Source organism: Pteronotus mesoamericanus, unplaced genomic scaffold, assembly GCF_021234165.1.
Source record: "Pteronotus mesoamericanus isolate MK-2021 breed Mesoamerican mustached bat unplaced genomic scaffold, CSHL_Meso_final contig_20, whole genome shotgun sequence".
NCBI lineage: Eukaryota > Metazoa > Chordata > Mammalia > Chiroptera > Mormoopidae > Pteronotus > Pteronotus mesoamericanus.
The window spans coordinates 92,758,554-92,782,011 of record NW_026555085.1 but is presented as its reverse complement, the minus strand read 5'-3'; the positions used below and the strand labels follow the sequence as shown (position 1 = coordinate 92,782,011).

Here is a 23,458-nt window from a genome sequence, read left to right as displayed (position 1 = left end):
TTAAATATTATTATCCAACTGTCACCCAATACCTTTACTTGCATTTTCCATTAGCATCTCAAACTTGACGTGCCCACCACTAAACTCATCAGCTTCTTTTCAAAACCTCCTCCTTAGCTTCCTATCCCTGTGAATAACCTCTGAATGGCACCAACACTGGCCAGGTTGGCCAGGCCAGACCCACTTGAAGCAGGAAAGCTTGGGTATGTTCAGAGTAGATAGAAATGGGAGGAGAAGGAAGCAATGCGAGAATAAGCCTTTAAATGCCGTGCTAAGTAATTTAGATTTATTCATGCCTGCTCTCTGGACTACACAATAAGCATTTTAAGGTCCTAGCCACCTTTTTATTTTTTATTTTTTTTCATTATTCAAAAACAACACATACCTTTATATTTATCCATGTTCTAAATAAAGATACTATATTTAAGACATTCTGCATCATTTGATATGTTGTCCCTCCTTTCTATTTCTTTTTTTAAAATTCCTTTTCTTTATTTTTTCAAATACATTTGCCTGTGCCTTCTCCCCACCACCTTCCCCTGCCCCCTCCCCCTCTCCCTCCCTCAATCCTTCCCCTTTGGTTTTGCCCATGAGACCTTGCTACTCTAGTTTTTTGTGTATAGAAAGTACTAAATGAAAGTTCATTCAAAAGTTAAGTTATATTGGGACTCATAGCTTTTGAGAGTTGATCCTTTTCTATAAGTTTTGTTTTTCTCTAAGTGTGTCATCAATATTTCTAACTATAATCACATGACTTGGAAAACACAGGCAATCATCTTATCTTTCCTCTAAAGAGCAGTGGCAGGACCAGATATTCAAATTTAGCAAATATTAATGTAGTAGAAACAGAGTATTTAGCAAATACTTGTTAAGGGCCTATTATATTTATGTGAATTTAATTGCTGCCGCCTCACTCAATTGTGGAAGGGATAAACATTTGGGATGTAAAAGTACAAAAACTTAAAACTTTAATTAAGGATCTAGCATTTATAAAAGATGAATGTATAAAAAGATAAAAAATGGTTTAATTTTCAGAGTCTTTTAAAATCAGACTTCCAACTTTCACAAGAAAATAAGGAAAGCCTAGTGGCAAATATTTGTGGAGGGGAAAAATCACAAGTTAGGCTATATCTTTAAGAGACAAGTTTATAGCAATAAATGCTTACATTGAAAAAGAGAAAAAGATCTCAAGTTAATCTAATTTCACACCTCAGGAACTGGGAAAATAAAAACAAACTAATCCAAGATTAGCAGAAAGAAGGAAATAATAAGATTAGACAAAAACAAATAAAATAGAGAATAAGAAAAAATAGAAAAATAAAACTGAGGTTTTTTTTTTTTTAAAGATAACATTGACAAACTTGTAGTTAAACTAAGTAAGGATAATACAAGGTAGACTCAAATAAAATAAAAAATGAAAGAGGAGACATTACAACAGATGCTTTGGAAAGAAAAGGACCATAAGTGATTATTATGAACAATATATATACCAACAAATTGGATAACCAAGAAGAAAAGGATAAGTTCCTAGAAATACACAACCTATCCAGACTGAATCTAGAAGAAATAAAAAGCCTGAACTGAACAACAGCAATTAAATCAGTAATCAGAAATTTCCCAGTAAAGTCCAGGACCAGATGGCTCAGTGGGTGAATTCTACCAAACATTCGAAGAAGAATGTGTATCAATATGTTATAGGTGCTTCCAAAAAATAGAAGAGGCAACATTTCTAAATTTATTTTATGAGACCAGCATCACCTAAAGCCATGCTACCAAAGGAAAAAAAGCCCCACAGGCCAGCATCCCTAATGAACATAGATGTAAAAGTCCTCAATACTAGCAAACAAAGTCAATAGCACATTAAAAGGATTTTATACCATGACCAGGTGGGATTTATCTGTAGCATGCAAGGACAGCTCAGATATGCAAACCAATCATTGTGATGCACCACATTAATAAAATGAAAGATAAAATCCATATGATCTTCTCAGTACATGCAGAAAAAGCACTTGACAAAATTCAACATCCATTCATAATAAAAACTCTCAATAAAATAGCTATAGGAAAATTTACTGAAACACAATAAAGACTGTAATGAGAAGCCCAAAGCTAACATCATAATCAATGGGGGAAAACTGAAAGCTTTTCTTCTAAGATCCTATATAAGGCAAAGATGCCAACTCTTAACCATTTCTCTCCAGCATAGTGGTGGAAATGATAGCCAACCAACTAAACAATAGAAAAAATAAAAGGTACCCCAATTGAAAAGTAAAACTATCTCTGATTTCAGATCACTTGCTTATATATATGTATAGAAAACTAAGGAACTGAGTGACAGTTCTAAATATTAGCCAAGACTATTATCTCTAATAAGCCAATTTAATGAAGTTGTAGGATACAAATACAATATGCTAAAATCAGTGGTGTCCCTATATACTAACAGTGAACTACCTGAAATAGAAGTAACCAAAACAATCCCATTTACAACAGCCTCAAAAAGAATAAAGTACTTAAGAATAAACTTAACCAAAGAGGTAAAAGACTTGTACGGTGAAAAGTATAAAACATTCCCATGTTCATTGCAACATTATTCACAATGGCCAAGACATGAAGGCAACCTGTCTATCAATGGGTAAATAAAGAAAACATGGTATATACACAATGAAATATTATTTAGCCTTAAAAAAAGGGAAATCTTGCCATTACTGACAACATGAATGGATCTTGAGGACATTATGCTAAGTGAAATAAGTCAGATATAGAAAGATATAAACTGCACAACCTCACTCATATGTGGAATCTGAAAGAGTCAAATTCATAGAAAGAGAGAGTAGAAGGGCTGTTAAGATCAGGAGGAGATGTTGGTCAAAGTTTCAGTTACGTAGGCTGAATAAGTTCTGGAGATTTAATGTACAGCATTTCTTACTATAGTTAACAATACTGCATTGAACACTTGAAATTTGCTAAGAGGATAGATGTTAAGTATTGTATAACGCAAAAAAAAAAGTGAAAGAGAGAAAGAAAACGGTTACATGTGAAGTGATAGATATGTTAATTAGCTTGACTGTGGGCTTCATTGCACAATGTATGCATACATCAAAACATCAAGTTGTACACCTTAAACATATACATTTCCTCCCTATTAATTATACCTCAATGAAGCAGGGAAGGGGAGACAGTGTGTGTGTGTTCTGTTCTGCTATTCACTAGCTGAGTGATGGGGACAATATGCTGAACACTCTCCACACCTTAGTTTCAATGTTTGTAAAATGGGGATAATGATAATAGTTTCTAGTGTTCCAGTTCAGCATTGTTATTGCATTAAATGAGTTAATATATGTGAAGAGCTTATAACAAATGGTGAAGACAGATGATACTCTCTTAAGGATTCCTTGAGTTGCAGTAATCTTATTCAAATCCAATCGGTTTTTATTTTTAAGATATATTTATTGATTCAATCATTATTCAATGTAGTTTAGTGATCTAGGTTCAATGATGTGTAAGACATAGTTCCCATCATCAAAGAACATCAGAGTACAAATTAGAGAAGTAAAGTGATGTTTTGGGGAAAAGAGGTACGTTGGTTAATTTTATGTGCGGACTTGAAAGAACAAAAAGGTTCAGCGTTATTTCTGGGTGTGTCTGTGAGGGTGCTTCCAGGTGATATTAGCATCTGAAACAGTGGGCTCAGTAGATTGCCCTTCCCCTAGGTGGGTGGACATCATCCAATCCAGTGAGGGCTTGAAAAGAACAGAAGGTGGAAGAAGGAGGAATTAGACCATTTTGTTTCCTGACTGTCTGCTTGAGCTGGGACACCAGTTTTCTCTTGTCCTTGGACTGGGATTTACATAATTGGTTCTCCTGGTTCCCAGGTCTTCAGACTCAAACTCAGACTGGAATTATACTACCGAATTTTTCCTAGGTCTCCAGCTTGCAAATGGCGGATCATGGGGCTCCTCAGCCTTGTAATCATGTAAGCTAATTCCTAATAATAAATCTCTTACTATATAACCCACTGATTACGTTTCTCTGGGGAACCCTGGCTAATACAGAGGCATGCTTGCTTTCTTTTGCCAGCCTCCTATCTCAGCTAATAAACAGAAAATACCCATCATCTCACTGCTCACTAGATTCTTAGATAAATCCCTTCTAGTCCTTCATTTTTGTTCTTTTATTAAAGAACTGAAAGAGGACTTTCTTATTTCATTGATTCAGTTATTCATAGGGCGACTTGACAGTATGCCCAATACTACTGTACAGAAGTATAATGCATCTTTGGGTTCAGTTCAACCTGACACAGGATGGGTGAGCATGTCCAAAGCTCTGTCTCTCTCTCCACTACCCTTACCTCTCCTTTTACCCTCTTCCCTGCCCATCAATATGCTAAACATGAGGGTGTATTCTCATATTCACACCCTCTTGCACGTGAGCCTGTGATCCGAAGGTCTAGTTTCTGGATGGGACATGAGACTCCATTCAGTCTTTGTCCAAAACCACCTTTTTCCATCTTTCACTTGGATGTTCAGGCAATTGCCAACTTATTAATACAATTAATATTCAAGGTCTTATTTATTGATTGATCCTTTGAGAGTGTTCTCTGCAGAGAACTCCACAGGTATGAAGAGCAAGTGCCAGGATTTGGACCTTCTAAGCATCCAAAAATATGTTACTTTAAACTTTTCAGCACCCTTCATGAGAGCATGGATGGAACTGGAGAGCATTATGCTAAGCAAAATAAGCCGGGGGGTGAAAGACAAATACTATATGATCTCACCTATAAGTGGAACCTAATCAACAAAACAAATAAGCAAGAAAAATATAACCAGTAACACTGAAAGAAAAAAACAAACCGACAATAATGAGAGGGAAGCGGGGAGGGGAGTAACAGGGTAAAAAGGGGAAGTGTCAAATCAAGGAACATGTCTAAAGGACCCACGGACAAAGCCAAAGTAGGGAAGGACTGAGGGTGGGAGGTGGGGGTGGGTGGGGCAGGGGAAAGTGGTGGTGGGAAAATGGAGACAAATGTATTCGAACAATAAAAAAAGATTTTTTTCTATAATATATTTTATCTCAAAAAACCAAAAATCTCCCAAATTGTTCTCTTTTAATCATAGCTTTTTTTCTTTAATCATCCCCATCTTAGGTAACATCTACATAAATGATGTTAATTTCTTTCCTCTTCCTACACATCAGGCCTCCTTTTCTGCCTCTTCTTTTCTCTCCCTTTCTTTCCTCCCATCTCCTCTCCTTTTCTTTCCTCTTTCTCTCTCTCTTTCTCTCCCTTGTCTTCTCTCTTTCTCTTTTCTTGCAAGGTAACATTCATTTCCCAAATTTTAAAATCTTGTCTTTACAAAAGTTACTCTTGTTTGTTACCATGTTTATGCCACCTTGACTCTCCTTGATTCATTGGAGACACTGAACATTTATTGTTACTGGCCTCTGTCTTTACTACTGAGGATCCAAAAATGAATGACTCTATTTCTGCCTTGAAGAGCTTTCAGTCTCTGAGATGTGATAGATATGTGCACATGCATGCAAATAGCCACATGACAGCGTAGAGTAGTATCACAGGTGAGGGGTGGGGGTATGATTAATTTTAATCAGGAAAATTGGAAGGTCTCCAAATCTAAAAAAATTTTATAAATTTTCAAATTGTCAGCTTACTTAAAGTTATTCAAGGTATCATGAACCAAACTCCGAAGTTAAAGGGCAAAGTATGGGACTTTAGAGCTGGTCCCTTTCCATACACAAGCTTACTTAATTTTATATTCATGTGGAACTTATAGATGTTAACAGAATTAGAGTATAACTGAAATTCTAATAAAAGGAAACAAAAGAATGTGAAGGCACTCAAAATTAAATTTTTAAAGGATGTAGTTTCTGAAATAAATATTTCTGAATCATAGAATGAAACTCTTTTATAGAAACAATACAAACAAATGAACAAACCAACCCAAACCAAACAAAACCAAGACAAAACAACACTCCTTACTTCCAAGTAAGAAAATAAATATGGTACCTCTTAAGATTTGACCCTCTCGCCTGTCTATAGGATCCCTGTACCATTCATGTTCACTCTGATGAAGCTACCTTCCAAAACACTTAGGACCAAAAAGCAAGCTTGGCTCTATGGCATCACGCACAGAAGGAACCCTGACTGATTTATCAGTCCATGACTTCCCTGCCCACCTTCTGTTGCCATTCTGATAGGTACTTTGGCATTATATGACTAGATCTCTCCCAATACATAAAATCCTGAGTCAGTTCTTGACCTTTTTGATGTATAAAGCACAAGCCAGGGTCATCTCACCCCAATAGGCAAGATCCAATGAGATGGAAAGCAAAGAGTTTCTTCCCCAGGGTCTGAGGCCATGAACCCTGCTTCCTTAGATGGCTGCTGCTGATACATGTCCCAGACATTTGTCTCCATGTGCCTTGATACCAATTAATTTTCTGGCCCTTCACATTTAGCTGGTTTCCATAAGTTACCCATCCCTTGTTGCCAGGTTAGTCTGCCTGCCACGAGTTGACTCTTCCCTTGGTTTGTTGCACTTATACAGGACACTGTCATCGCCTTCCTTGTCGGCTAGACTTGGGGACCTGCTGCTTCTTGCACAGACTTATTCAATCCAGAATAACATCTCCTTTTTAGGTATATCTCTTTTTAATTTTCTATCATGTGCTCAGTTTATGCTTGTTTAATGCATAAAGACACTTATCCTATCACCTTTTAGAATTTATGTAAAGGCACATAGAACAGTTGTTCCACAATTCATTTACTAGTCAGTTGTCTGTAAGTTATATGACTGTTCTTGGGACCCAAATAGAATGAGTAAAATTCCAAGTTTAAAACCCTGAGGAAGAGAGAAAATGAAATTTGTTGCTCTCTTTTAATGTCTTTAACGTGATAGGCAATAAGAAAGCTGCCAAATCAGAATCAATCTAGGAATTTTTTTTTTCTGCGCGTGATTGAAAGGGAGCATAAAAAGATGTCAGGCTGACAGATGGATTACTGCCATTTTAGATTTGCAACCAGAAAACAAGGCCAGGCCATGGATCTTGGTGTGAAATTGCAAGTCTTCTATCTATTTCAGGACATCGCACTGGAACAACTCATTTTATTTCCTGGTCACCCACCACTCCTCGTACACATACACAGCAGCTGCTGTACCTGATGAGAGCTGGTCAAGGACAGCATTAGAGTTACCGTCCTCTATCTTTTTCTGTTCTCAACCTTTTTTATTTTTTTGATGTGTAACAAATTATAAAAGCTGAATATTTCTGCTCTATGGTACACTGCTCTATGGTAAAGAGGGAGTTCCTAAAATTGGATTATATCACTGAAGAGTAAAATATTGTCTACTGTCATTAGTACTGTCCAACATCTGCCTCTGGGGTCATTCTCCTCTGGGTGATCTCACTTCTTACATCTCCTACGCTCCCTCTACACACTGTTAATTGTTCATTATTGCTGCCTTTACTCAGCTTATCTGCCTCAAGCATTCTTTCATTTCCTGACCATTTCCATGAGCCTCCTCCCATCAAAATTTATCTCTGTTATTTCCTGACACCAATAAAAAGAGGTATGCCAAGTCCAAGCTCACAATGCATTCACTATTTGAGAGTCTGCTCTATGTATTTCTACTCCAGAGTTATTTTCATTTAAATGAGTGATATTAAAGCATTGTGCCTTAATCTAACATAATGTATGTGGCAGAGTAGAAATTTAGACAGTGACACAACTTAAATCATACCACAGAGATGACCATTATTCCTTGATATAAAGCTGAGTTAGGCTCTGATTTTCAAAAACAAAAATTTTTACTTTCATTGAGTCTTTTATTATTCAAATGTCTTAGTTTGAATCATTTTTTCCAAGCATTATATTTTAATTCTCACTTTGATACTTAAATAATTTTAAATATTTTAATGTCTTTTGTATTTGTAGTCTCACTTTGGGGTATGAAACAATCTCAGTGTTTCATCATGAAATAAGGAATTTAATGGAAAATTTCCATAATCTACAAGCAAAATGGCTCTAAACTTTTAACAGCAGTTTTGTCCTCCTTCATTTTCTGAAATTAACTGATCTGAAAGCCATCAATGATGATATAGCATCTTATTGTCAAAGTGGAAGTCAGGAGAGCATGATTCTAGTTTCTATTCTTTTACCAACTAGCAGTGTGTTGCTGAGAGAAATCATACCATTTCCCTGGGCCTCTAGGCTGAGAGCTGAATCCAGTGATTCTTGAAGTTTTGGGGGTCATAGATCTTTAAAAAAAAGATTTTTAAATTTATTTTTAGAGAGAGGGAAAGGGAAGGAGAAAGAGAGGGAGACAAACATCAATGTGTGAGAGAGACACCTCAGTTGGTTGCATTCTGTACATGCCTTACCAGAGACCGAACCCGAATGCAGACATGTGGCATGACTGCAAAACAAACTAGTGACTTTTCACTTAGTGGGGTCATCACCCAACCAGCTGAGCCACACTGATCAGGGCTGGATCATAGATCCTTTTGAGAATCAGATGGAAACTGCTTCATCTCTCTATCATACAAACACACATTTTTGCATATGTTATTTAGACTATTTTTGAATATTATTGTTAACAGAGCCAGTCCCGGCCCAAGTTTGAATTCCACCTTCACCGCTTACTGGTTCTGCAACCTCGGGAAAGTTACCAAGCCACCCAAAGCTTCAGTTCCTTATCCACTAAGTGAGGAAGATAACAACTACTTCATAGGATTATTGTTGATTTTAATATATATTAACATACTTAGCTCAGTATCTGGCGCATAGCAGGCCCTAAATAAATGAGAGGTAAAAAAAAAAAAATCATGAAGGCAACAACATGAAAATCACTGCATTAAATGATCTCTAATAGCCTTTAACTTTTAAATTGTACTCTATGTGTTTTTGGTTTTTGTTTTTAATAATTTTATTTTCTAGAGCTGTTTCGGTTCTAAGCAAAATTGGGGAAGGTGCAAAGATATCCCATATACTCCTTCTCCTCACACATGCACGGCCTCCTCCATTATCAAAATCCTCCACCAGAGTCGTACATTCGCTGCAACTGGTGAACATACACCGTCCCATCATAGTCGCCCAAAGACCAGAGTTTTTATCTTAAGAGTCCACTCGTGGTATTGTACCACTGTTCTTTTCACGTCTCTATAGTTTTGCCTTTTCCATTATGCCATAGAGTTAGAATCATAGAGTAAGTATACTTTTCAGACTGGTTCTTAGCATTAGTAATATATGTACATTTTAAGTTCCTCCATGTGTTTTTATGGCTTGATAGCTCATTTCTTTTTAGAACTGAATAATATTTTTGGAATAATATTTTATTGTCTGTATGCACTGCAGCTTATTTATCCATTCACCTTCTGAAGAACGTCTTGGCTGCTTCCAAGTAATTGACAATTATGAATAGAAATGCTATAAATATTCATGTGCAGGTTTTTGTGTGCGTATGTTTTCAATTCCTTCAAGTAAGTATGGTGCACAACTACGGGATCACATATGAGGTGGGACCCAAAACCTCCCAGAACGATCTTCTGGAGGGCCAGCTCCTTGACATACAAGCTTCCTCTGAGTTCGACTTCAGTGAAAGTTTTTTGAAGACTCTTTGAATGCATTTGCCCCTTTCGTGATGGGTGATTTATGAGTGCACCTCTACATACTGCACTGAGTGTCCAGCAGTTTTTGACTAAAAATGGCATGACCCCTGTACCCCACCCTCCCTATTCACCCAGTCTCTCCCTGAGCAACTTTTCTTGTTTTGCCTGGATGAAGAAAGACCTCAGAGGGAACACTTTGCCAATGTAGAAGAGGTGAAACAAACAAAAAAAAGGCATAAACACTAAATGGCATCAAAATTGAGCTCAAAAACTGTTTTGAGCAGCGGGAAAAATGTCTCAGGAGTATTGCATCAAATGTGTATTGAAGATGGCTGAAGTTTAAACACATAAGAATAAATACACAATTTTTAATAAATAAATTTCATTTCTTTGGGTTCCCCACGTTAAGAGTATGTTTAATTTTATAAGAAACCGCCAAACCGCCTTCCAAGGTGGCTGAACCATTTTGCCTCCCACCAGCAATGACTGAGAGTTCCGGCTGCTCTACATCCTCCCCAGTGTTTGGTGGTGTCAGTGCTCTGCATTTGGCCCCTCTAAGAGGTGTATAGTGGCATTTCATTGTTTTAATTTTATTAAAAAGATTCCTATGGGGCATCTTTTCATGTGCTTATTGGCCATCTGTGTATCTTCTTTGATGACATAACTCATTATTTTTTAAAAAGAAATTTGGCTGATACCTTTATTGCTTTGGGGGCAGGTGGGTGCTCATGAGCTTTTTGGTGGGGTGGCCTGCTTCCTCTTCACCATCATAGGCTCTGGTTGCTCAGGATGGTGCTGGCCCTGTGGATGGTAGCCATGCACAGATCTGGGAGGTACTTGTTCTTGCAGATCATGCGCCGGATGTTGCGTGGTGTGGCCTGGGTGTTGTTATTGATGGTAGTCCGTATGTAGGAGGTGGCTAGCTTTTGTTGGCCAGATCTCCACTTTATGATGACCATCACATCTTTACCCATTGGCTGCTGGCTCCTTGCCCACTGTCTTGCAGTGAATCAGCCCAATTGTAGTGAAAGGAGTTGCAGGTCTTCAGAATACTGGGCTTGGTGCTGTATCTCTGCTTGTTCCTCTTGATCATGAAGCTGGAGCAGTTCCAGATGACCAGCCATTGTAGGTGGGCAGATCCAGCGGGAGCTCCTCTCACGGTGGCTGATGAAGTATCTCTTAAGGTCTTTGGCTTATTTTTAAATCTAGTTCTTTTTACTTGTTGAATTTTAAGAGTTCTTTTTATATTTTGGATAACAGTTTCTATCAGGTATATCTTTTACAAATATTCTCTTCCAATCAGTGGCTTATCTTTTCATTTACTTGACAAATCTTTTGCAGAACAGAGATTTTTAATTTTAATGAAGCTCACCATGTAAATTATTTCTTTCATTGATCATGCCTTTGAGGTTCTATCTAAAAAGTTATCACCAAACCCAAGGTCGTCTAGATTTTCTTCTTTGTAATCTCCTAGGAGTTTCATATTTTTGTATTTTACATTTACATTCGTCATCTATTTTGAGTACACTTTTGTAAAGCGTGTAAGATCTGTATCTAGATTCATTATTTTGCATGTGAATGTCCAGTTTTTCCAACTGGTACTTAGTTTTATTTATAAATAATATTTATCTATTATTACAGTATAACAGTTAGGTCTGTACTTTCCAAGCAAGCATCACAAAAGGTTGCTTTATAAAATAATCTTTGAAAAAAAAATTAGGGGATTGGATGCAGAGAAGACATTTCATTAAACAAGTTAGAGGAGCACTGCATATTAGATCTAATTTTCTGAGATTTACAGTGTTCACAGTATATTAAAAGTTCTGATGAATCCAAAAGTAAGGAAAATATAATAATGGCTTATATAACTAGGTTACTCATTTTTTTACCCCCAAACCTATTAATTTCTCCAAGAATTAGTGTTCCAGGACACATTTTGGGAAATGCTCTTTTGGTCTAGTATTCTTTATCTTCCTTTAAATCTCATTTTCCTCAAGAAATTGCTTTGTTACTTATTCAGAGGCCACTGTGTAGGGTGGACATTAGTATTGATAAAATATTAAGTCCATATAAAAATAGCTATACGAGATGAATGAACTCAGTGAGATATTTTATCTATGTTGACAAGGCCTGAAGCATAGCCAAATCAACCATCAATCAATCAATCACAACTCTTCACACTCTGAATACCAAATGATAATTATGCTTGCAGTCAAATGTAGAGAGTCCTCTTTAATAAGACCACAGTCTTAGCACATACTAGAAATAATGAACATGGTAGTACTTCACATAGTTCTCCATATACAGAGACATGTGGGATGGCTGACATTCATTTAGTTATTTTTTTCAAAGTATTCAGTAGAGAGCTATGGAAAACACTTTGGAAACTAAATAGGCACCAAATTGATTCACCAAGATCATCATTTTGGCATTGGCAGCTTTGATGGTTTGGTGTTGAAATTTGAGTAATCACATCAGATTTGGGATACCAATTTGATAGTAAGTATCCATTAATTGACTACAAAATCTATTAAACACTTAGAGAATTTCTAATCCTTTCTCTTTTAGTCAGTCTAGATCTTCAAAAAGCCGTGCTGGCATCCTATGTGCCTCTTTATCTAGACATACACAGTATTTCTGCACTAGGGACCCCAATTATGGCCATAAACCCAGATTACAAAGCAGGAAATAAAGTTGTTTTTTTTTTAAATTGAGAAAGAAAGCTCATGCAAGAAAAAACCCCACCAATCCCAACATAAAAAAAGATAAAACCAAAAAGAATTAAGTGAGAGAAAGAAGTTTAGTTTCTAGGGTTGTCATTGAGTACTTCCCAAAAACAGAAATATGCTTTTTTGTATTCATGGGAATTATTATACATGTATAATAATTATTATACATTATTATTATTATGGGGAAAAAACTTGACCCAAAACAAAGACAGACCCCTCAATTCTGCCATATGCAAACAACATACACTGGAAATCAATAGCTCTATCCTGAAACTTAACAACATGTCTGTGTGATAGTTTCTGTTTCCCTAAAATTTTCAGTAACCCACAAGGATTATTTGTTTTAGCATATGCTGTGTTTTATAGGCAATTTTGGGACTGGATTTCCAAAAAGTACTTTCCTTGGATAAAACTTTTATATTAAAATAATGTATATGCAGCAGGGGCTTATTCCCAGCCACTTCTCAGCCTCTGAATTCTGCAGACATTGGTTTAAGTTGATATTGCATTTTTACCAGTTGCTTAACAGGATTTTGCTCCATCGAACAGTTGCACAAATAAAAAAAATATTTGAAGTGACTCACACTACATCATAGCTGGAAACAACAAAACATTTAAAAGGTCTTTTGTATAACATATTGCAAGTCACCAGCTGTTTTTCTGATCCACAGAGCAAATCCTGCACTGAAAGACGGCTGCCCAGAAGGCACGGGCTGACATTGATTTGAATCTACCAGCTCTCCCGGTGGATCAGATGGCGTCTCAGCACTGGAATCAGTATTGCTATCACATACTCATCTGTCGCCTCATGGGACAAGAGCTGCAAGAAATATGAAGGGAAATTGCTCCCGTTAGGGGAGAGCTACATTTATTTCTGCTAAAAAAAAAAAAAAGCCATCACCTATAATGTGCATGTTAAAATGATGCCTAACTCTAAAATGAATCCATCCTTTTCTGCCCAAATATTAATAAACCCAGCAGAATAATTCATTATTGCTACTTCCCAGCCCTATTCTTAGCCTTCCTTGGGGTTGAGCCGACCGATTTGTATAGTCAAGTCTGTGTGGAAGTGATTTGTCCTTCCAGAAACTCACACCCAAAGGCATTTCGCAGTGGCTGCCACATTTGCCTTTGTGTTCATTTCCATCCTTGTGAACACGCCCACCAGAAAAAGGACTCTTCCATCGTTGAATCAGATTCAGGAACTTTTCTACGTTTTTATTTATTATTCAATTTCCAGGGTGACCCTTTAATTTGAAAGACCACGACCATTTTGGGAAAAGCAATTTCAAATTTTAACTCATTTTCTAAGCCCCCAATAAATAGGCTTCATTTAATGGGAAGCAGCATCATTCTCCTAAGCGCTCATTAGACCTCTGCACTTTCACATTCTCACATAAACAGCAGGACACTGACTTCCAGTAAATGTTTGTAAAGCTCAGTAATTCAAAACAGCTGGACTTAAGCCTATGCTCACAGAAAAAGGACAACTTCAGCCCCATCCATCCGTCCATCCATCCATCTATCCATCCATCCATCCATCCATCCATCCAATAGATATTTACCGGATAACTGTTTTGGACCTGGAGATACAGCCATGCATAAACAAACAAGGCCTCTGCTGTCATAGATGAAGGAGGGAGGTAAGATTGTTCATAGGATTTCTTACCCTAAAAAAACACTGTGACTCGACGACAATCCCTGCTGTTATTTTCAGGAGGTTGACCTTAATTCTATGCTTTGCTCAATGCATTCTGCGCCATGAAAATGTTCAGGGACAACATCTTTCGTTTGAGAATATAAAAAATATATAAAAGAGCAAAGATGACACTTGGCCTCTAAGATATAGCCTGTCAAATATTCTTAAACAGATAATAATCTTAGCAGAAGAATTCATAAATACATTTAATATATAATATGAAACATAGTGACAGAAGCATAGATGATGTCTGCATGATGAATTGTTGATCAAGTATTTCATTCAGAAAAAAACAAAATACATTTTTGTGGGTCTTAGGCCACAGAAGAAGATATCATTAAATGGGAACCTTGTTTAGCAAAAAATAAATTCAATAGACACTGTAGCAGTTATTCTTGGGAGTAACAGGTCATTAGAAGCTTTTAAGATTCTCATAACAAATGACATCCCCTTAGGTACTTTTCAATCCCAACTTGGCCCTAATCACTTTCTGTCTTTGGTTGTTTTTTAAGTCAGTAGGCTGCAGTATAATATATCTTGACATCATAACCTAAAATATCAGATTGGCTCAATTGTTATGCAAGTAATGTTGCTTTGCAAATGACTGCTGGGAGATGGGATGCTACCAAGTGAAGAGGAAAATGCATGTCACATCCTCATCCTGCTGCCTGTGGCTTAATCGGAAATAACATCTGTGAAGGAACATGTGACACTTCCATCCAACAATGCATTTGATGGGCCACAGTATCTGTAATAAAATTTCATGTATGAGGGAACGAGGACGCGGCAGCTTTTGCCTGTGCCTGTGCGTGTCCCCACCACCTCGCCTCTGTCCCCCACCCCTCCAGAAAAGGGGTTGCAGGAACCAGGGCCCCCTGGAAGCAGCATTTTCCAGTGTGCACCCAGATTCAGATCCCAGCACCAGGGTTGGTTTTCTCCCACAGGACAAAAGTATTTAAATCTTCTTGTGGCTATCAACAAAATGTTCTCTGTGCAACCCCCATTCAAAAGGAATTTAATTAAAAAAAAATTACACTTTGTAATTAGTATCTATGAATGTTGCTGCTCATGAGGTATAATCATTTCCCCCTTTCTTTACCAATTATCTTGGGGCATCAAAAACTGTAGTTAAAGAGATTTGAAGCCAATCACAGGAGTCATTGGACAACTGAGATAACATGTAGATGAAAGGACGTCAGAGGAAGAGATTCTGGGAAATATCTCCTGCACTTACATACCCAGAGCATGCCTGTGTCTGCTTTTAAGGATCTTCTTAGGATAAAAACACTAAAAAAAAAAAAAATCAGGAATTCTCCTGATAGTTTTGCTTTTCTATGAAAAAATATCAGGAGAATTCCTTGGAACTTTCTCATATTTTTCCCATTCCCCTGCATGCACCGCCAAGTTACTTCTGGGCTTATGATAATGTGTCTATTATCAGCAACCACTCCCTGTATATTAATAAGAAGATTCAGACTGTCTAACTGCTGAATGTGGCTTAAATTACTTAGAGCCTTAACTTAGTTATAAGCCTATATCTTTGTACTTATAACAGCATAAGTTTTCACAAGCACCCACTGCAGAGTGAGTACTCAATAAAAGTGAACATCATTTTTGAAGGGAAAAGGATAAAAAATGGGGCCTAATGCACAGTGCTTTACACTACAGCCATTGCAGGAAGTACAGCTGAAGTACCATAAGAATGTCGTCTAATTCTGTGTCTTAAAGGGATGTTGCAATGGTTTACCACCTCCTTGGTCACGAACCAGCTTTATAAAAGGCCAGGTGAACAAGCTACTTAAAGAGGCTCTACCTGCAGGTCTGTCTCAGGGAGTAAATGAATGAATGAATGAAGAAATGAATGAGTGGATGATGGATATCATTGTGGCATACAGTGCTCTTAAATACAGCTAGCAAAGGTGGAGGATACTGAGGGTGGTTTTAGCAATTGGTATATTCCTTGACCCACATTCTTTTGGCCAGAACTCAGGCATTTGGGATCAGAATCCATGTGCCCAGGAGGAAGGAAGATTGGCTTCAATGAACAGCAAGTCAGTCTCTGCTAAAAGGAAGGACACAGACATCCAGCCACTCTGTCTGCTTGGTCCATGGCTATAGGTCTCCATAGATTCTGTCACCGCCTTTCTTGCACTTCCAACCCATAGCGCCTGTGAGGAATCTTGTCCCCTGCAAGACCAGAAAGCCTGTGCAGCAGAGCATGCTTGGCGCCATCTTCCTGCTTCTAGGTCTTCACTCTAATTTCAATTCCAATAGCAAGGACCCTGTCTTGCTCATGTGCCTAAATCTAGGCATTTGTTCCTGCCTATAACCCCACCCTTCTGGGGTCAGGTATGACCGGTTAGGGGTATATCAGGAAACAAAGTACACTCCAATTGGGTAATATGAGGCATTCAATAGCGGCCCATTTGTAAGTGTATGAGCAAGGTGTAGAGAAAATATAAGAAAGTGAAGCACCTGGGCCTAGGTCAGAAGGGGCTGAAGGAGTGGTAATAGGAACGAGTGGGGAAGGCCAGTTGCAGTCTCACAGGGAGGGAGCTGGGAATAGATGCTTCCACTTCACTCTTCTTCTACCCTCAGATTTCATGCTGGTGCTTCCCATTGGCAAAAGGCAACAGCATGCCAGACGTTAGGCAAGCCTTTTGATTCTGCTCATGCCGGTGGGCTTCTAGGAGCGTAGAGTATGGTATAGAAGATGGAGAACAGATCTGAAGGAGCCAGTGGAAGCCACACAGCATAGCAACCCTGGGTCTAAGCATCTAGGACCTCCTTCTACAGCCCAGTCCCCATGGCTGGGTTCCCACTGCCAGCTGCCACACCTTTGGACACAGAGCTGGCAGTCGTCTAGGGCTTCGAACAGGTGCCTCCAGACATCCCTCCCTAAGATCACCAGCCTATTTGCCTGGGATGACTCCTATGCTACAGTCAGAAGAAGAACAGTTCCTGCAAGACAAGTCCACTTTATTTGCAAGGAAGTGTGATGCAGTGCAAAGATCATGGACTCTGGATTCAGAGAGGCCAGTGTTAAAAATGCTCACCTGTCATGTTTTGCGGCATAACTTTGACCAACTTAGACTCTCTGAATTTTAGCTGTGAAGTAGCCCTAATAAAACCAACATTCCCAATTGGAGAGTGTCATTCTGAGAATCAGATGAAATAGTCTGAGTGAAAGCAATTTATAAATTTTACAATATTATACAAAACAAGCATGGTATCATGTAATATTGAGGATGTGGCAGCAGCCATTGCAATCAAATTATGAAAAGATACAACATATTTTTAAAAACCCAAAGTAATTTCTTGACTTGATTTTACAGAAAAAATTTCCTGTTTTTTATTACTATATTAGCATCCATATTTGGCTGACTGCACAGTATATTGTCCAGGGTTCCTTTAGTTAGTCATTCCTAAATTTCCTATCTAAGCAGCTATTCCTAATCTACTATTCCAAACAGCATAATGAGAGCATCATAAAAGCAGGTCTTTCAAGGAGATATCCTGGACCATCAAACAGCAACTTACCTCACAATTATTAATTGGGATCCTGAGCTGAAACCATTAGGTGACTTTTCCCAAGTCCACTGCTCTATGTGACAGCCCTGGGATCAGAAGCTACTGACTGAGCGTCCAGTGTCCTCATATACCATACAAGGTCTCTCCAGGAAAAAGAAATTCCTTGCCTTAATCTCCCTGAGATCCAACTCATACATCTGCCACTAAGGGAAAGGAAGCGGTATGCTGGCATCTCCCCTCAAGTTAGGACACTCAAATGTAAAAGCCAAGTAAAAACAACCAAGAAAGAGGGGTGTCAGAAATTCCTATTGCAGGGTGCTTTTTTTGCATCCAGTATGTACCTAGAGATGACGAGACCATTAAGATTCCCAATTTGAACTATTTCTGCAATGAAGAAACTTATTTTGAAGAGAGATTTTTTTTTTAGAAAGTCAAGTGCCTTCAAATTATCACCTTGCTGTTTTGCAAAGCATACCCACTTAGCATCTCTGCATCCCAGGAACTGAGCAGGAGAAGGTTTTGCTGATGATTTTATTCATCACCTGCCAGATTAGAATATTCTTAAATTTCCACCCAATCTTGCTTTTACCGAGATGACTGATTTTTTAGCAGTTCTTTTTATGACTATATGTATGACTATGCTAGGAATTCACACACCTGTTCCACAGTCTGTCAGTTGTCTTAGATCCTTTATCTTTTGTCCTTTACAATTTTACAACATTACTGCCTGATCTGTAAGTAAAAAGCCCTTTTTATAAGTCTCCTTGGCGGTACTCAAACACTCCAGCATCATTATGCTTGACCAGTCCCCTTTGGTCTGTAACACAGATAACTTGCTTCCTCCTTCTATCTGGGCCATCCCTGTCATTCTCTTCCCTGCTCTTTTTTTTCTAGTCGATTGGTCTCAGAATGTTCTTACCTTCCTCCCCACCTCCTCCCATGTGGGACAGGTCTCGAGAGCTTCAACTCTTGGCTCTTTATCTCTGTCCCATATTTTCTACCATAGAAATGTCAGGCATCGTAGCCATCACTTTCATGTTGCCATCTATTTCTCCATCGCCACCGCTCCCTGACCACCTGCATTCCGTTGGTATTGGCAGCCCCAACTCGGGGTCCTGCCTTTGCTATGTTCCCCCAGTTGGAGAAGTGCACTGCCATCTTTTGGGGTATCTCTATGGATATTTTTATATATAATCGGAAAGGACTGACTACTTAATATATTTATTGTATAATTTGTTATTACTACATGTCCATAATGGTTTATAAGTATATATAACTCATGTACCAGATGAGGAGGGCTTGACATAGATGAAATGAAATAAGAACCGGATGTTTTTCACACCACTGCCTTTCAGCAGACTCTTTGGATTATTCTTCTTTGCACCCAGATGAATTCTTGGGTCTGATGGTTAATTTTAGTGCCCACTTGACTGTTCTAAGAGATACCCAGGGAGCTGGTAAACATTACCTCTGGGTATGCGTGTGAGGGCATTTCTGGCAGAGATTAGCATTTGATTCAATAGACTGAGTAAAGAAGATCCGCCCTCACCAAGGTGGGTCGGACCAGAAATGTGGGGGTCCAAATGGAACAAAGTGGCCGAGAAAGGGTGAAGTCTCTCTTTCTCTTCCTGAGCTGGAATGTCATCTTTTCCTGTCCTAGGACATCAAAGCTCATGATTCTTGGGCTTTTAAACTCAAGGACTTTATGCCAGTGGACCCCTGGATTCTCAGGCCTTTGACCTTGGACTGGAGGTTACATCAGCAGATCCCTGGTTCTCTGGCCCTTAGACTTGAGCTGAATTTAGACCATCAGCTTCCCGGTTCATCAGCTGGCAGACAAAAGATTGCAGGGCTTCTTGGTCTCTATTATCCCATGAGCCAACTCCTATAGTACATCTCCTTTTATATTGGTATCGATAGCTATAGCTACTACTATATCTATCTTGTTGGTATGCTCCTTTGCAGAACCCTAACTAACGCACCAGGTCCCATACCTTTTCTGGGCACCATTCTGACATTAGCCAAAGTCTCATCTAACCACCTAGGCACCTGATACTTTCCTTCTCAGCTCAGGGTTAGCAGACCATGGTGGGGAGGAGGTACAGGTAGGGTGTTCACTGTCTTTCCTTCGTTCTCCCACTCCTCTCTTAGAGCTCCCTCTGCCTCTTCAGGCTTGAATGAGGGCGGGAGGAGAGAAAGCAGCCCAAGAGCTTCCTCCTTCACACAGCAGCAGGGTGGCCCTGGGAGCAATTAAGTTCGATCATGTCAGCCCCTCTGCTGTTCAAGATCTCAGTGGCTTCCCAGCACATTATAGCTAAACGGCATCATCCTCAGTTGTCCTACCAGGCCCTCTGTGTGCTGGTCCCACTCAGCCTCTGATCTCATCGTCTACTGCCCTTCACTGCCCATCCCCCAACTCTGCCCCCACCTCCTAGCCATTCCTCAGACATGCCAGGAACCCTCTTGCTTCAGGGACTTTGCAATGGCTATTCCCTCTTCCTGGAAAACCTGCCCACAGATTTCTAACTCAAGTCTTTTCCCAATGTCACCTCCTCAGAGGGGCCTTTCCTGAACACTTTATTTAAAATTGCACCCTCTTGTCATTCTCAACCCAGATACCCTGTTTTTCTCCATAACACTTTTCACCCTTAATATACCACATAATTTAATTATCAGTTTTGTTTATTGTTCATTCCTGTGTTTTGGAGAAGACAGTGAAGTTCAAGAACTAAGATATTATTTTGAATAGTATTTGCAATAAAATAATCAAAGTTGGAATATATGACATATGTAATAAATATACATACTTAATATATGTAAAATAAGTAGTCAAACCATTTGTCTTTGCCCTAAAATAATTTTATGGCCACAATCTACCTGTTCAAAAAATTCCCCCTTTAGTTACTGCACACAATTTCCTCCCTAGGGTGCCAGGCAATCACACAAGCACACTAGGAGTAATCCTCTTCTCTAGTCCTTTCTCGTTCTGTAACTCTCTCCTAAAATGTCTTTCCTCTTCTGCTTATCCAAATACAACTTCATTATTTATAAGTCTCTCAAGACACCCCTTCTGTATGAAACACGGAACATGAACCCATATTCATGAAACACATACTACAACCAACAAAAACAATGACTTTAATGACTTAAATTGTTTTCTTTAATTCTCTTGACAATCCTATGAGGATTACTGGGAATATTGCTGTTCCCAGTAATTTAATTTAATTCTCTTGACAATCCTATGAGGATTACTGGGAATATTGCTATTCCCAGTAAGTGTTCATTGGACTCAAGTAGCTTGCCCAAGGTCCTATGACTATTAGTGCTACGACCCAAATGCCTTCTGCAAACTTCAAATGCCATACATATTCTGTATGGCCATGATGCTTCCTGAGGTACTACAACCCGTACTCTTCATCAATTCTTTGTTTTAACAACATGGGGCATCTCATATTGTCTTGAGCTTGCCTTCACACTGTGGTCTAACTTTGTATCTGTGCACGCCTTGCAGAGCTCATGGCTATACTCACTCACATTTCTTTGGAACTAGCGTGGTACCCTCCTTTAATACTGATCAATGGGAGGTAGAGGAGGAGTGGTTAGTGAGCTGTAAGGACAACTTGCAGCACTGAACTTAAAAAAAAACACAGAGGTTTACAATGGAGAAAATAACCCACAAGTCCAAATTGTGCAGAAAAGACCAATTAGAAATCAGAGCCATCTACTGGATTTCCTAATTAGGAGCAATATCATTTGTGATTTTAGTGAAAATTTTTTAATAGGTTGTTAAAGAGAAAAACTAGATTTCTGTGGCTTCGAGAGTTAATAGGAGGTGCAAAAAATGAAAACAGTGAGGATACAGGGTGGGACAAAAGTAGGTTTACAGTTGTGAGTCTGTGAAACACAGAGTTTATTCGTGTATGATTATCCATTAATTATTGTATTATACATTTGTATTACAATGATAAACCTACTTTTGTCCCACCCTGTATAGGCTACTCTTTCTAGAAATTTGTCTTTGAGAGGTGGTGGAGAGAAATTGCATAGTGTCCAAAGAAAAAAATTTAAGAATGGGAACATAAGAAGAAAGAGAAAAAGAGGGGAAAAAAAGAAAGAGTAGAAATGGAAGGAAGGACAGGAGGAATGAAGGGAGATGAGTAGCATGCAGCAATATTTATGATAATAGAATTTTTTGCTTATGTTCCTAAAATTCTATCAGATGCTTTCCTTGGAGCGATGATGATTTAGAGTCGTACTGGATAAGTGACCTTTCAGTAGTTAACGTGTTCCCAAATCCCTTTGCCTAAGATCTCCACTTAAAAACGTTTGAATTATTTAAATTTTCCTAAAAACATTGTATGCAATAGGGTTTTCTTTTGGAGGCTTGCTTTTTGCGTTTGCCTTTCATATGCACTGAAAAGCAGTTGTCCCTAGTACTCTGGGCTTTCTGACAACTCAGGATAAAGGTCACCACTCTACAGACCATCTTGGACATCAAGTTCAATATCCTAGGCCATTCAGAGTAGTGCCAAACCCTGCTAGAGAAACATGGCGAGGTGAGGTGTAGAAGCTGATCATCCATGATGTGATGTAATTTACCAGCTGCCTTGTTTTTAAAGAAATAGAGGTAAGGAACCAGGAGTACATATTGTAAGCCTGTGATCTATAACCTGGCATCCGTATGGTGTTTTATGGGCCCTTGAGGGATGGAAGCCAAATTCTTATATCATTACCTCTTCAACATGGCAAAGGTTAAAGTGCTACACCTAATGTAACTTCGAAGTTTTATACGGCAAAGACGTTGAGGGTATGTTACTTAACGATCACTCTTTGATTTCAGGATCCGAGCTGTTTGCTTAGGGCCCTGCCTTGGTCTCCAGCAGTACAAGCTGCAGTAGTAAAAAATGGGCAGTGACAGATGGTTATTAGCACAGGGAAATCTCCTAAAGGGCTTGAGCAAGCTCAGCAGGTCCACAAATTGAACCAGAATCAGTGAATTCCTGAAGTTTAGGTTTCCAACTCCAGAGGGTGAGGGGATTAATGGGAGATGGTCAGGGAACAAAGGTCAAAAAGCTGCAGGTAGCACAGCCCCATTTTATTAAACAGCCTCTAATTTGGATCGGGCTGGTGGAAGTGTGCACAGGTGGAGCTCAGCCAGAAGTTCATAACGGAATTCAACAACAACAACAACAAAAAGAGACTCCGCCCCAGAACCCTCAAACTCAGGGAGGGGGAATGGTGGGGGGCATCTTTTTTGATCAGTTCAATCCAGTTGTTTTTATGAAGTCACAACTTTTGCTCAGTCTTCCAGTTTCTTGGACATTTTTAATGTAAATAATATTGACAGCTTTTAATTTGAAAAAGTTAACTCTAATTAAGAACTAAAAAAGGCCATGATGGGGTCCCCAACAGTTCTCCTCAGGCTGTTATGTTAAAGCAAGAGAAAACAGAACAACAGGGAACATAATATACTCTTATTCCAAATGCTCCTAAATGCACTCTGTTTAATATGTATTTACATATGTATTTATATAAACACATACGCATTCATACACACATTATTTTCTCTGTGACTGAAGAAGAATAAGTCTCAAATAGAAAACTACAAGAGAATTAAAGTGAATATAGTAAATCATTTTTTAAACTAAAATACTTAGACAGGAATCAAATGAGTACCTAGAAAAACAAGCCTTTCCTCACTAATTTACTTTCTCACCATAGAAAGGCAGGTAGTGATCGAGGGGGATCTGGTGAGATTGCTGGGGACAGGGAAGGGACCCTGGAGGTGGTGTGTGAGAGCCCAGGCCCCGGAGTGAGGGACGGTCCACAGGAAACACCAGGGGCAGTCGGGGTGAAGCCACAGCACAATGCGTGGTAG

At 38.8% G+C, this 23,458-nt stretch overlaps 1 pseudogene; it reads right to left on the bottom strand.

Moving 5' to 3' along the window:
• Window positions 1-10,347: 10,347 nt before the first annotated feature.
• LOC129066939 (60S ribosomal protein L28-like) overlaps window positions 10,348-23,458 on the bottom strand; it is a 58,935-nt pseudogene continuing 45,824 nt past the window's right edge.